General features: G+C 34.6%; 1 long non-coding RNA gene across 1 annotated transcript; it reads left to right on the top strand.

Annotated features, from left to right (window-relative positions):
* Positions 1–6,482: 6,482 nt before the first annotated feature.
* LOC143076665 (uncharacterized) lies at positions 6,483–11,268 on the top strand. The gene is made up of 2 exons (XR_012978743.1): positions 6,483–6,591; positions 9,420–11,268. It is a non-coding gene; the product is annotated as an uncharacterized LOC143076665 (long non-coding RNA).
* Positions 11,269–12,084: the final 816 nt, after the last annotated feature.

The following is a 12,084-nucleotide window of genomic DNA, read 5'->3' as shown; positions in this document are numbered from 1 at the left end:
AACTGCTACAGCTATACCTAAAAAAACAGTACTGAAATAATAGAAAGTATTATAAAACAAGTGTTTACTCTTGCCGAACAGTACTGATATGTAAGAGGGTATAAATGTACCCAAAAAACGTGGGTAAATTCTTGGTAGTGTATACCTACTCAGGAATATAACCTCTCGCATTACCTTGAAAATCCTATACGGCGCCAACTAAAGAATATTACGTCGCATTCCCGTGAAAAGTGTCTATACCAACGCAGGAATATAACCTTTCACATTCACGTAAAAAGTGCTTATACCTACTCAAGATTATAACCTCTCGTATTCCCGTAAATAGTGCTGATATCAGTTCAAGAATATAAACTCTCACATTCTGTGAACAGTGCCTATACAAAAGCAAGAATATAACCTCTCGCAGTGTCGTGAATAGTGCCTACTAGTATTCAAAATCAAGAATTTATCTCTTGCATTATACACCAATCCTTCAAGGATTTTTACGTGATAAATTCCAAATATAAATTCAACCGCCGTCAATCAAAATCCTCCTCCTAAATATAGAACCTGTTTACAATTGTGTCAAAAAGTGCCAATGCTGCTGCAGCCAGGTTATTAAATAAAAATGCACGTGGATATCCACAAATAATCCCGTGCAATGACAGAGAATGACAAACCTGATCTAGATTATCTTCTGATAATACTGTTAGGTCAGCAGTGAACGGGAGAGCTTTTTCGCTTTTCTTTTCCTGTAACATTACATGAAAAACTCAAAGCATCATCAATTTGGTTTCATGAACAAAGTCAAAGTTTGGTATGCAATGTGTAGGACAAGAAGGACTTGATTAGATATTTAAAAGTATAATTTACCAACTTTTAGGTTAACACAATCAACATTATATTAAATTAAATTTCAACCGCTCAAAACGATCCAGAAACAATAGATAATCGAATAAACAATTTAAAGATTCCCGAAAAATTATCGAACTGTCTTGGATTAAAAGACTTTATACAGCTTAAACACGGGTCTAAATGACAATATACATGGACAAGGGAACATATCTACAACTTCTTCCATTGAAATCATGAATATTATGGATAACAGACAACGTAATAATTGGTATCATGGCAAACGTATCAATCGAAATCAACGAATTAAACACCGTATAAATTATACACTTGGTAATCTCCTATCTATATTTAAAAACACTGGTAGTCATCAATTATAATGTAAACTGTGTCAAATACCAATTACTAGTATTAAATTACATGATATTTGCAATGAGTGGGACACCATTTCTTTCCTCAGCCCACTCTATGGATATTAGCGTATAATTACAGCTTTTTGCCACCATAAGCTATTCCTGTGTATCGACAAAACTGAAGATCATTAAAGGCACTTTCTGAAATTCAAATATATTGACAGAGATATTGAGTTTATCAACTTATCGAGTATTATTAGTTACATAGTGTGCTAGTGACCTAATACGGTATATATGGGGTCAGTAAATTCCATATGGGGTGAGAGCGAAGCTCGAATCCCCATATGGAATTTACTGACCCCATATATACCGTATTACGTCACTAGCACACTATGTAACGAATTTATCTTACCGACTATCTTAACGTGTGAAATTAAGACTAGTGATTCTCAAAATGAGAAAGTCTACTAAGAAAATACTTCCATTGATCCTACAAAAACAGATGCCAACAATAACGACTTGTAAGGTTTAAATGTGTTTTATGAATTTTTTTCAATCTTAATCATCAATTTCTTCGTCTGTTGAAACTTTTTAGATTTTTTCTCAGTACTGTTTTGTTTTTTATAAAGGGACATAACACCTTTACTAACCGTGTATGAAATAAGCCCCGCCCCCTTCTTACCTAATAAGGAATATAAAGGGACGTAACTCCACTACTAACCGTGTATGAGATAAGCCCCGCCTCCCTACTAACCTAATATCAAATATACACGGTTTGCACGCGGACGCTTTTAACCAATCATATTCCTGGAAATGTATAGGAGGTAAGATAAATTTAATGACTCTACCGTTCAAACCTTTGTATCTCCCTATTTGAAAACACAGAACCCCCTATTATTGTGTACACATACAAACAAAACAGCAGAGTTTAATTTCTAACTATACGGTAGACATCAAACATCATTGTAGAAAATATTACTCATTTAACTTGAAACTGTGAATCGTCAAAGTTTAGATATGGTCTAAGCTAGAGAGAGTAAAATCATTTTGAAAAAGGACCAAAATATCGTCCTCAATCACAAATATATTGGAAACAGTATCGTTAGGTCACCAAAGACGCTCTTTCCTCGTTTGTAAAAATTGTGTTAATGGGAAAAGTCTAATAAAACAAATCTCCTAATTCTAATTTAAATAAATGTATGAATGTTGTGGATAAAAGAATATCACTTTTTGAAAATAATTCTGAAATAAATAAAACTGTACATAATACGTCTTTTCCAGAATAAAAAATAAACTTCAAGAACTTTCGAAGCAGTTCGTGTTTTTAACGCCCGGCAAAACAGCTAACAATGTGATGGTGGTATGTCGTAAATACTACACGGACGTTCTTAAGAATGAAATTAAAATTCATTTGCATTCTAGTCCGTGCAATCCACAGAGAGTCATAATTTTGATAAACAAACATAGCATAACCACATCACAGCTAGGTCCCTTCTATATATTAGTTACCTAAACTACACAAAAAAAACAGTCAAATATCGTTTCATCTAGGCCTCTAGTAAGTGTTCTACAACTAAGATTTTAGTGCTTTTGTCAAGTGCTTTAACTTCTTTCAAAAAACTTATCATAAACTATTGTAATAAAACATATGAAAGTAGTGGAGTTAACAATTTTTGGAGTGTAAAAAATTCTTTGGATGTTTCAGATAAATTACGTCCTTTTGATGCAATTGATAGTTTTGACTTTTCTACTCCTTACACTACACTTCAACACAATCCTACCAAACAAAAGTTTTCCTAATTAATTAAATGGTCGTTTGGTAAATCTGAATGCACATATATGTGCTGTAACTCGTTTCTAGCCTTCTTTTCCAATAAGGAAAGTAAATATGCTAGACGTACTACTGGAGATGTGATGAGATGATCGAGGATGTTAATTTTCTCCATTATAATATTTATGTACGTTTTGGCAACAAAGTTTTTCGACAGATTGTAGGTATTCCAGTGAACACTATTTAAGCCCCTTAATAAAGAAGACTTGTTGGTTCACCTGAGCTGAAAGGTCAAGCTTTTCTCATCACTTGGCGTCTGTAGTCCGTAGTCGTCGTTGTCGTAGTCGTCCGTTAACTTTTACAAAAATCTTCTCCCCAGAAACTCCCCCTACAGGGGTTATTGCCCTTATATTTGAAAAAAAAACTTAGCCTTAATTAGAAAATAAGGGATAAATGCAGTTTTTGGTTTGTATCTCTGAAACTAAAGCATTAAGAGTAAATTTGACATGGGATACAAATTTATCTGGTTAAGATCTATCGGTCCCTGAAATGTTCAGATGAATCAGCCAACATGTTGTTGGGTTGCTGCACCTGAATAAGTAATTTTAAGAACATTTGCAGTTTTTGGTTATTATTCTGAATATTGTCATAAAACTGTCAGCAGCAATAATGTTAATCAAAGTAAGATCTACAAGTAAATCAACATGATCAAAGATGGCAAATTTACTCCTTCAGGAGTTATTGCCCTTTATAGTAAATTTTTAACAATTCTTTGTGATCTTTTAAAAATATCTTCTCCACTTAATCTACTAGGGCAAATAGAATTAAACTTAGACACAATTTTCAGTAGGATATCTTGTTATGTATTTGATATCCCTGCCATCCAACCAACATGGCCACCATGAATAATAAATTTTGAGCGAGTTTATTCTCTTCAACTTTATACTTGTTTAGCTTTCTAACAATTTTATCGGAGCGTCACTGCTGGTTCTTTTGTAGACGAAACGCGCGTCCGGCGTATCAAATTCTAAGCCTGGTACCTTTTACATATACTTGAACAGGGTATAAATTTTGGGGCGCAGATATACAAATAAGAATGGCAAGAACCCAAATTAGGTTGTTAAATTTGATGTTTGCCTTTTTGTGCTTCTTAGTTACATTTGTTTGTTTTTATAGTGAATAAAATGTTAACACAATGATTGCTGTACCACTATTTTTGACATGTTTCCTTATTGTGTTTGTTTTGTTCACACTAACATTAAAGCAAAGATCCTAATTGACATCTACAAATTTACAAATTTCAAATAAACATATCATAAATGAAGCACCTAATGATCAATAAACAAAGATTGAACTGACCATGCTGACAAATCATGAACTTAAAAGAATTACAAATAAACATATCACAAATGTACACATTACAGTTACAAATTGACGAATTCATAATTTTGAATCCGTTGGCTTTCCATAGTTTGTATGCATATATACAAGGAATACATTTCATAAGGGCTACCGTTACAAACAGAACCGTTTGTGAAGTCATTGGAAAATGTCAGCTAAAATATTCTGCGGTCTGATACGTCTATGTAACTAATAAAATACCTTCCTGATTTAATTCAAAATAATTTGTTGTTGCAAAACAAACCAACCCAGTGGCGGATCCAGAACTTTTCCGAAACTGGGGGGGGGGGGGGGGGTTGACTGACCTAAGGGGGGCCCTTTCCAGTCATGATTCAATGATTCCCTATATAAACAACCAATATTTTCCCACAAAGGGGGCAGAGTCCCCCAGCCCCCCCGCCCCCCCTGGATCCGCCTATGCAACCAGTCACAGCCACTTGTCTCAGATTTTTTTCCCTATATACCTTAATGTTATAAAGGTATATATGAGTGAAATTTCTGACACCAGTGCCTGTGCAACCAGTAGATAGGGAAAATGTATGGAAAGCTTTAAGTGTCTACATGTACATACCTTTACATCACAGCTAGGCGGACGAATAGTTAAAAATCTCTATTTGTCCGGTCATCCGTTTACGGATGCGCAAATCTTCAATATTAATAAAAGTGTCATGTGGCGCAGAAAGTGTCCCGGGTGAGGAGCCGAATAACAAACGCGCGTATGCAATGGACGTTTTAAAGATGTCATCTGGTCATAAAGAAAACTAGAGTGACCTTCTGCTGTTGTTTTTTTCTATGGTCGGGTTGTTCTCTCTTTGGCACATTCCCCATTTCCATTCTCAATTTTAATTTTAGAGTGAATGCGATTGTTTTTAAACAAAGTTCTATAGAAGTGACACCAGAACAATAGTGTATACATGTTAATTGTGAGGAAATCGAGCCTAAAATCAAACTGAAACTGCCATTTACTATATGGAGGCAAAACGCATTCTGAAAAATGATTTCATCAAATATGCTTGGAGGCATTTTTTTAAGTTTCCCTTCAGCGAAGATCTATGAATATGCACTGATATGCCTGGACTTAAAGTAGGTTGGGGCACCCCCCTTTTTTTTATTCTGTTTTATCAAATAAACAATAATTTCTAAAAAACAAAATTTTATCGTAAACACAATCAGACTTTGGGGCAGGTTACACCTGTATACCTTTTCCTCTTATTTCCTATGAGTTCAAACTCACCAAACATTTTAAATAAAGAATCGTGCAAAACCATTTGACGACCTGATTTGAATCAATAAATTCAGGATCTTCTTTTGGAATCATAGATGTCTACTGAAGCCAATAATCATTGGTCCGACTCTGTACCTACAGGAAATTAGGTAGAACAATAAAAAAATAGAGAGTATTTTTTGTCCGGCTAGCCGGACGAATAGCCACTGCCTATAAATTATCATTAATTATTAAAAGTGGTTGATTAAGGAGAGTGGATATCTTTTTTTTAGAATCAAATACATGCTTAGAAATCACATATGAAATGAAATAAAAACGTTACATTTAAAAGCTAGCGCTGTAAAACACTTAGAGGTACATGACTGAAAGGATCAAAACGAATTCATCTAAAGTCAATATTGTCTGAATAAGTTGGAATCTTTATACCTTAATAATCTTAATTTATGAATGAGAATTTGAAATATATGTATACGTATTTTTTTTTAAATCTTGTCAAAAATTGTGACAGCTCATATTTTTTTTACTTTTACAGAACTCATCTGTTGACCCGTATGTTTCAAATATAAGCAAATGCTTGTTTTTGTCGACCAATTTCAATGGTTCCCATGTATGCAATGTTATTTCTTCATAGACAGAAAATAGTAATTTTCAATTTTCTGCAACGAACTTTATATGCATTATAACACCAAACGACATGATTACAAAGTTTGCTTTGGCATGCTATACATGTACATACAAGTTAGATATCCCCCTAACGTACCTCTTTAATCAAAATTTAAAAAAATACTATATCAATGGTAGTAACCATCGTAGCGTAGAAAATGTATAATTATTTCAAATATTTACCTTTCAGTGGGGACCTTTAACGTATATACTTTATAAGTACTCGATCGATCAATATTTAAATCATAGTAAATAAACGTATGACAAATATTTTGTTGTTATTGTGAAATAATTGGCGTCTTCGATCTTTACTTAAGGCTATATGAAGAACCAAACCATTGATTTCAGTAAGTATTCTGATCTTTTGTTAGTCTTCATTTGTATGGGTTTTTTTTTAAATTTTAAGTCATTCATTTTTTTTAGCCTATGAGTTTAGTATGACGTTCATTTTCACTAGCACACATTTATAATTAGGGGCCAGCTGAAGTCCGCCTCCGGGTGCGGTATTTTATCGCTGTTGTTGGTCTTTTGTTGTGTTTTACTCTTTTGCCAGGTTGTGGTCTCTTTGGCACAGTCCGTATTTTCATTCTCTATTTTATTACTTAGGAATTCATTAGCATTGTCATTCATTCTGATTAAAATCAAACACGAGAGTCAGATGTGTAATGACTTGGTTTATAAAATTGGTGTTTACTCGAATTACTCGATCTACAAAGTAGAATAATATTGCTTGGTTTATTTGAGTTTGCTTTACGTCCAATGGTAAAAGTTCGTGCATGATCAGGAGTGTAACAAATTCACAATTAAGACACTATGTAAGTCCTGTGTTAATGACGGTATATTGGATAAGCAGAACCTTGCAACAGGCTACATACGTGATAAAATTGAAACTTTAAAAAAAGAAGGTCAAAAATGTCCTTCTTAACCAATTGAAAGCAAAACAACATATTATAGAATGTACAATGCAACTCTGCACCTCCTATTATGTTATCGGTGAAAACTTTTGATTTCGTCAAATTCTAAAACAAGAATGTGTCCATAGTACACTGATGCCCGCTACTCGCACTATCATTTCCATTTTCAATGGACCGTGAAATTGGTGTCAACACTCTAATGTCTCTAATTTGGCATTACAATTCGATATATCATATCATAGGGAACATGTGTACTAAGTTTCAAGTTTATTGGACTTAGATTTCATCAAAAGCTACCCTAACAAAAAACTTTAACCAGAAGCAGGACAGACGGATGGACGAACGGACGAACGGACTTAAAGACAGAAAAAAATAATGTCCCTTGATGGGATATGAAAAATGCTGTTATTTAATGAATTGATTCTCGGAGTTTTTTGTTTGTTTTGTGATGTTAGTCAGTATCGATTTGCTGTGTCGATCTGTTTCCAAACTAATGGTATTTTTACAGTTTGTTTTAATGTTGTTGTGATGCACCACCAGTGGCGGATCCAGAAAAAAATTTGGGGGTGGTCCCAAATGAATATGGAATGGTATGAAAAGGGTTAAAAAATACCTTCGACATTATGGAAGATCATGAATTTGGACAACACCATGCAATGCACATATTCCTAGGTAAAGGAATTTAAAGACATGTTAAACTGATTTTTATTTAAGACTCTATACAATATCTTATTTATCTTATCTTATCTTGCAATCTAAAATAGCACAACATACAACTGTCATCTGAATTAGGCAAGCTGTAAAAAAAGTTTAGCTAAAATGTTCCGAATCGGTAAAAATAGTTCTACGTAAAATTGTTCAAAATTTACTTATTTAACAAAGAGTCGTTTATCAGGTCATTCAACATCATGCGTCGCGGGTGTTTCCTTGCAAAGTTATCTATAATTTGTTTTATGTTTAGTTCCAAACTGTAGTCCACATGCATCAACGCAAGTCCGTTTTAAAAACGCGATTGTCCCATAGTTGTTCTCAAAGTGATAACTCACTGTTGGATCGCTCACATTCGCAACTCGTCACCCCCATGGTAGCTATGATTTTTAAGATAACAGAAATATTTGGAAAGTCTGTTTTGCAACATACTTTCAGAGCAGGAAGGAAAAGGGAGGAGAAAAGGGGAAAAAGGGGGGGGGCTCAAAGAGATAGATAAACAAATTTAATTTAATTCATTCATTATGATTGTTTTTTCAAAATGTAGATAAATGAAATTTAAAACCGAGACTCCGTTAGTTGGACAATGTAATTATATACGGAAATTTCACTTAAAAATACAAGAATAATTTGTATTTACCTTTCAAAATAAGAAGTCAACTTCTTCATATTGACGAGCTGTTTTGAAACGCATTGATCCGTATTATATCATTGTGACACCTCCAGGTATCCAGGTAATCCATAACCAATTAGTGCGATGAAAGGATTAATCTTAAGTGTTAATTTGTTAATTAGCTAGTTCTTGAAAAAATAGACACTTTAAACAAAAATTGAGGTTCGTCATGGGGGTGGTCCGGTGCGCCGTGGGACCACCCCCTGGATCCGCCACTGCACCACTGTACCATTTTTATAGGTTGAAGTTAACGCTCACAAACATGTTTAACCCAGTCACATTAATTGCTGTCTTCCATAATAATTGTTTTTCGTTTACTTTTTAAAATGAATCAGGACACTTTATTAATAAATAGTTATATATGTCTACAGGAGTCAACAAAGAAAGTAAATGATTCATAACTAAAAGTCATCTTATGACTTACAACACAGTGGTGGGTCCAGAAATGTTCATGAAAAGGTAGAGGCAATGACTGCAAGGCTAAGAGGGGGCCCGATATAGTCATGCTTCATTAATTATCTAAATTATCAACCAAATTTGTCTACAAAATGGGGAGGAGCCCCCCTGGAAAACCATCTAAATCCACCTCTGCAACACATTATATCCAGCTTGATGGTTGCTTTGATGGTTTCGCTCATTGTTGAATTCCGCGCCCGAGTGATCTGCAATGGCTAACTTCTACGTAATAAGGTCTTTAGGTAAGAATTGTTTCATTTGCAAGCATATCACATCTTATTTCAATATAGTTAAGTTGTCTCATTTACAAGCACACCACATCTTCTTCTTTAAGTATAGTACATTTGTTTGTATGAAATTTAATACTTTTTCATGACGTAAATAACGAAATAATGATAAAGATATATAGTCTTATTATTTACAGGCGAAGAACAATATGGCGTCTCAAGCTTTCTGTGACCCGTGTTCCGAAGAAGACAAGTCTTCATTTGCGACGAGATATTGTGCAGACTGTGAAGAACAACTTTGTAAAGATTGCGCCGAATCTCACCTGCGTTTCAAAGCGTTCAAATCACACCATGTGATTAATTTGTCGGCAATTGGCTCCACAATTCATGTTCCTGAGTCTGCGAAGAAATATTGTAACACTCATGTTGATATATTATTGGATTATTACTGCACTGATCACGAGTCTGTGTGTTGTCGTGCATGCATTCCGGACTGTCACAGAACATGCGAAAAGGTGTTACCTTTAGACCAAGCGGCAAAGGATGTCAAAAACTCATCTTTATTTGCGGACATCTTTAAAGATATTACGCACATTGTAGAAACTTTGGATCACCTTCTTGCGAATAGGGAACAAAACATTCAATTGCTTGAACAGAATAAAATAACAATTACAGAGCAAATACGCATGCTGAAAATTCGGCTGATAAAACACATCGATGACTTAGAGTGCGATCTGGTAGCGAAGTTTGTAACCATGCAAGAGAAAAATGAAGCTGAGATCCAGAAACAAAAAAATGACATATTAAAGTTGTCAACTGCTCTCTGTGACAGTAAAAACGAACTTGAGTTTCTGAAAAATCATGGCTCAAACAACCAACTTTTTCTAGCTTTACGCGAAAACGTTTCTGAAATTCAAAAAGCTGAGAGCAAACTTGACTACATAATTTCGTCCACAAAACAAGTTGAAATAAAGTTTTATGAAAGAAAAAATCTTAATATGGGTTCCATAGGCTCGGTCCTCGATAGGAGCCGTTCCTGTAGTGTCCAGTACAGACCACTGAGAAATAAGAACGCGCAAGCGCAGCCATATGCAGCAAAGCCATTGATTGAATTTAAGAGTGGTGTAAAATTAAATCTAAAATCCGGTGAAAATTATTATTTGACAGATTTAGTCGTAACTCGCGATAATAAACTACTTCTTTGCAATTATAACCCGTCATATCCAAAAGTGTATGTATACAGTGAGTGCAAGTATTTTGAGAAGGAAACTACATTCCCGAGTGATCCATTTGGTATAGCATTGATTCCACACTCGAGTAAAGCGATTGTGACAATGCCACTGTCCAAATCCATACAATTTGTCGACACCGCTTCCATGACAATTGCAGGAAATCAAATACACGTTTGGTATGCTTTTAATGGCGTTGCGGCGACCGAAGATAAAATATTTTGTGGCGACGAACAGGGAAGCATTCATGTATTAGATACAAACGGACTGTACCAGTCTAAAATACCATGTTGCAGATCGCCTATTTATTTCATTGTATATAACACACTTAACAATCAATTGCTTGTTCGCAGCAGAGGCGATTTACGTTGTGTAAAATTAGATGGGACGCCGGTATACCGGTATAACAAAATTTCCGGAGTAGCCGGTATAACAATGGATAAGCACGAAAACGTGTACTTGGCGGGGTATAATACGCATAGTATACTGAGACTTTCTCCAGACGGCAAATTTCACGACACTGTCTTAAGAAAAGACGATGGTGTCTCCTATCCTTATGGTGTGACATTTAGTAGGGATTTCTGTAAACTTGTCGTTTTAAATAACAGTCACAAGTCTGTCGTGTTTTATAGATTTAAGTGATTACAAAAGTCATCAAGTTTTGAATTTCGTTTTTTTTTCGACTTTTTAAGTTCCCGTGCAACCAGCATCACGCTTTCTATTTCCGGTATTTTATATACTGTATGTTTATTAATGGACTAAAATGATTATGTTTTTGTAAAAAAAGGATAAATAAAATTGTAGAAAAACAACTTAATGACGCCTTTACATTAAATCCATTGGATGTGTACTGATTGATACATTTGTCTATAAAGGCATGGTTTATTCAGTTGGAATTGGGCTTTGAGTTTGCTTCGGTACAACAACGGGAACTCTTTTTAATTTTTTTTTAGTTAGTAGTCTAAAAAACTATCTGATGAATCGAGAGCATTTTGGCGCTTACTTATTTTGTAACCCCGCCACGTTCAGTTTTATGCTTGTGCCAGGTCAAGATCCTCTAATTCAGTGGTTGTCGTTCGTTGTTGTCTGCAGATTTTTTTATTTTCTATTTGTTTTAGTATAAATCAGGTTTTTGTTTTCTTTTTTCATTGTTCCTCCTGTTGTGATACTGATTTTATTATAGCTTACTATAAGGTATGGTTTTTGCTCATCGCTGAAGGCCGAACGGTGAACTATACAGCTTGGCAACATATTCTTTTGGTCTCTGGTAGATAGGTGTCTCATTTATATCGTCAATCATAATATATTACTGATTTTCATATAAATGAAAACGATTTAAAAAGACAATCTTAAAAAAATATATCACACAGTTTACAAGTACTGAAAATTCAGAAAATTTTGTCTGGTTAACTGCGAATAAAATGACGAGGATAGTATCGCAATAATATTTCGCATTCTGATATGCTGAGTTTCTCAGATTCGCAATTTCCTACCGAAGTTTGGAAGTGGCACTCCGCGACTCCATCCACAAATAAAAACTGACCGTCACGAAAAAACACAATAGTGTTAAAAGTGACGTTAACCACCAACCAATCAATCAATTAAATTATCATAAATTATTCTCGTATTGTTG

This window comes from Mytilus galloprovincialis, chromosome 5, assembly GCF_965363235.1.
Source record: "Mytilus galloprovincialis chromosome 5, xbMytGall1.hap1.1, whole genome shotgun sequence".
Classification (NCBI taxonomy): Eukaryota; Metazoa; Mollusca; class Bivalvia; order Mytilida; family Mytilidae; genus Mytilus; species Mytilus galloprovincialis.
This window is presented reverse-complemented; position numbering and strand designations above follow the sequence as displayed.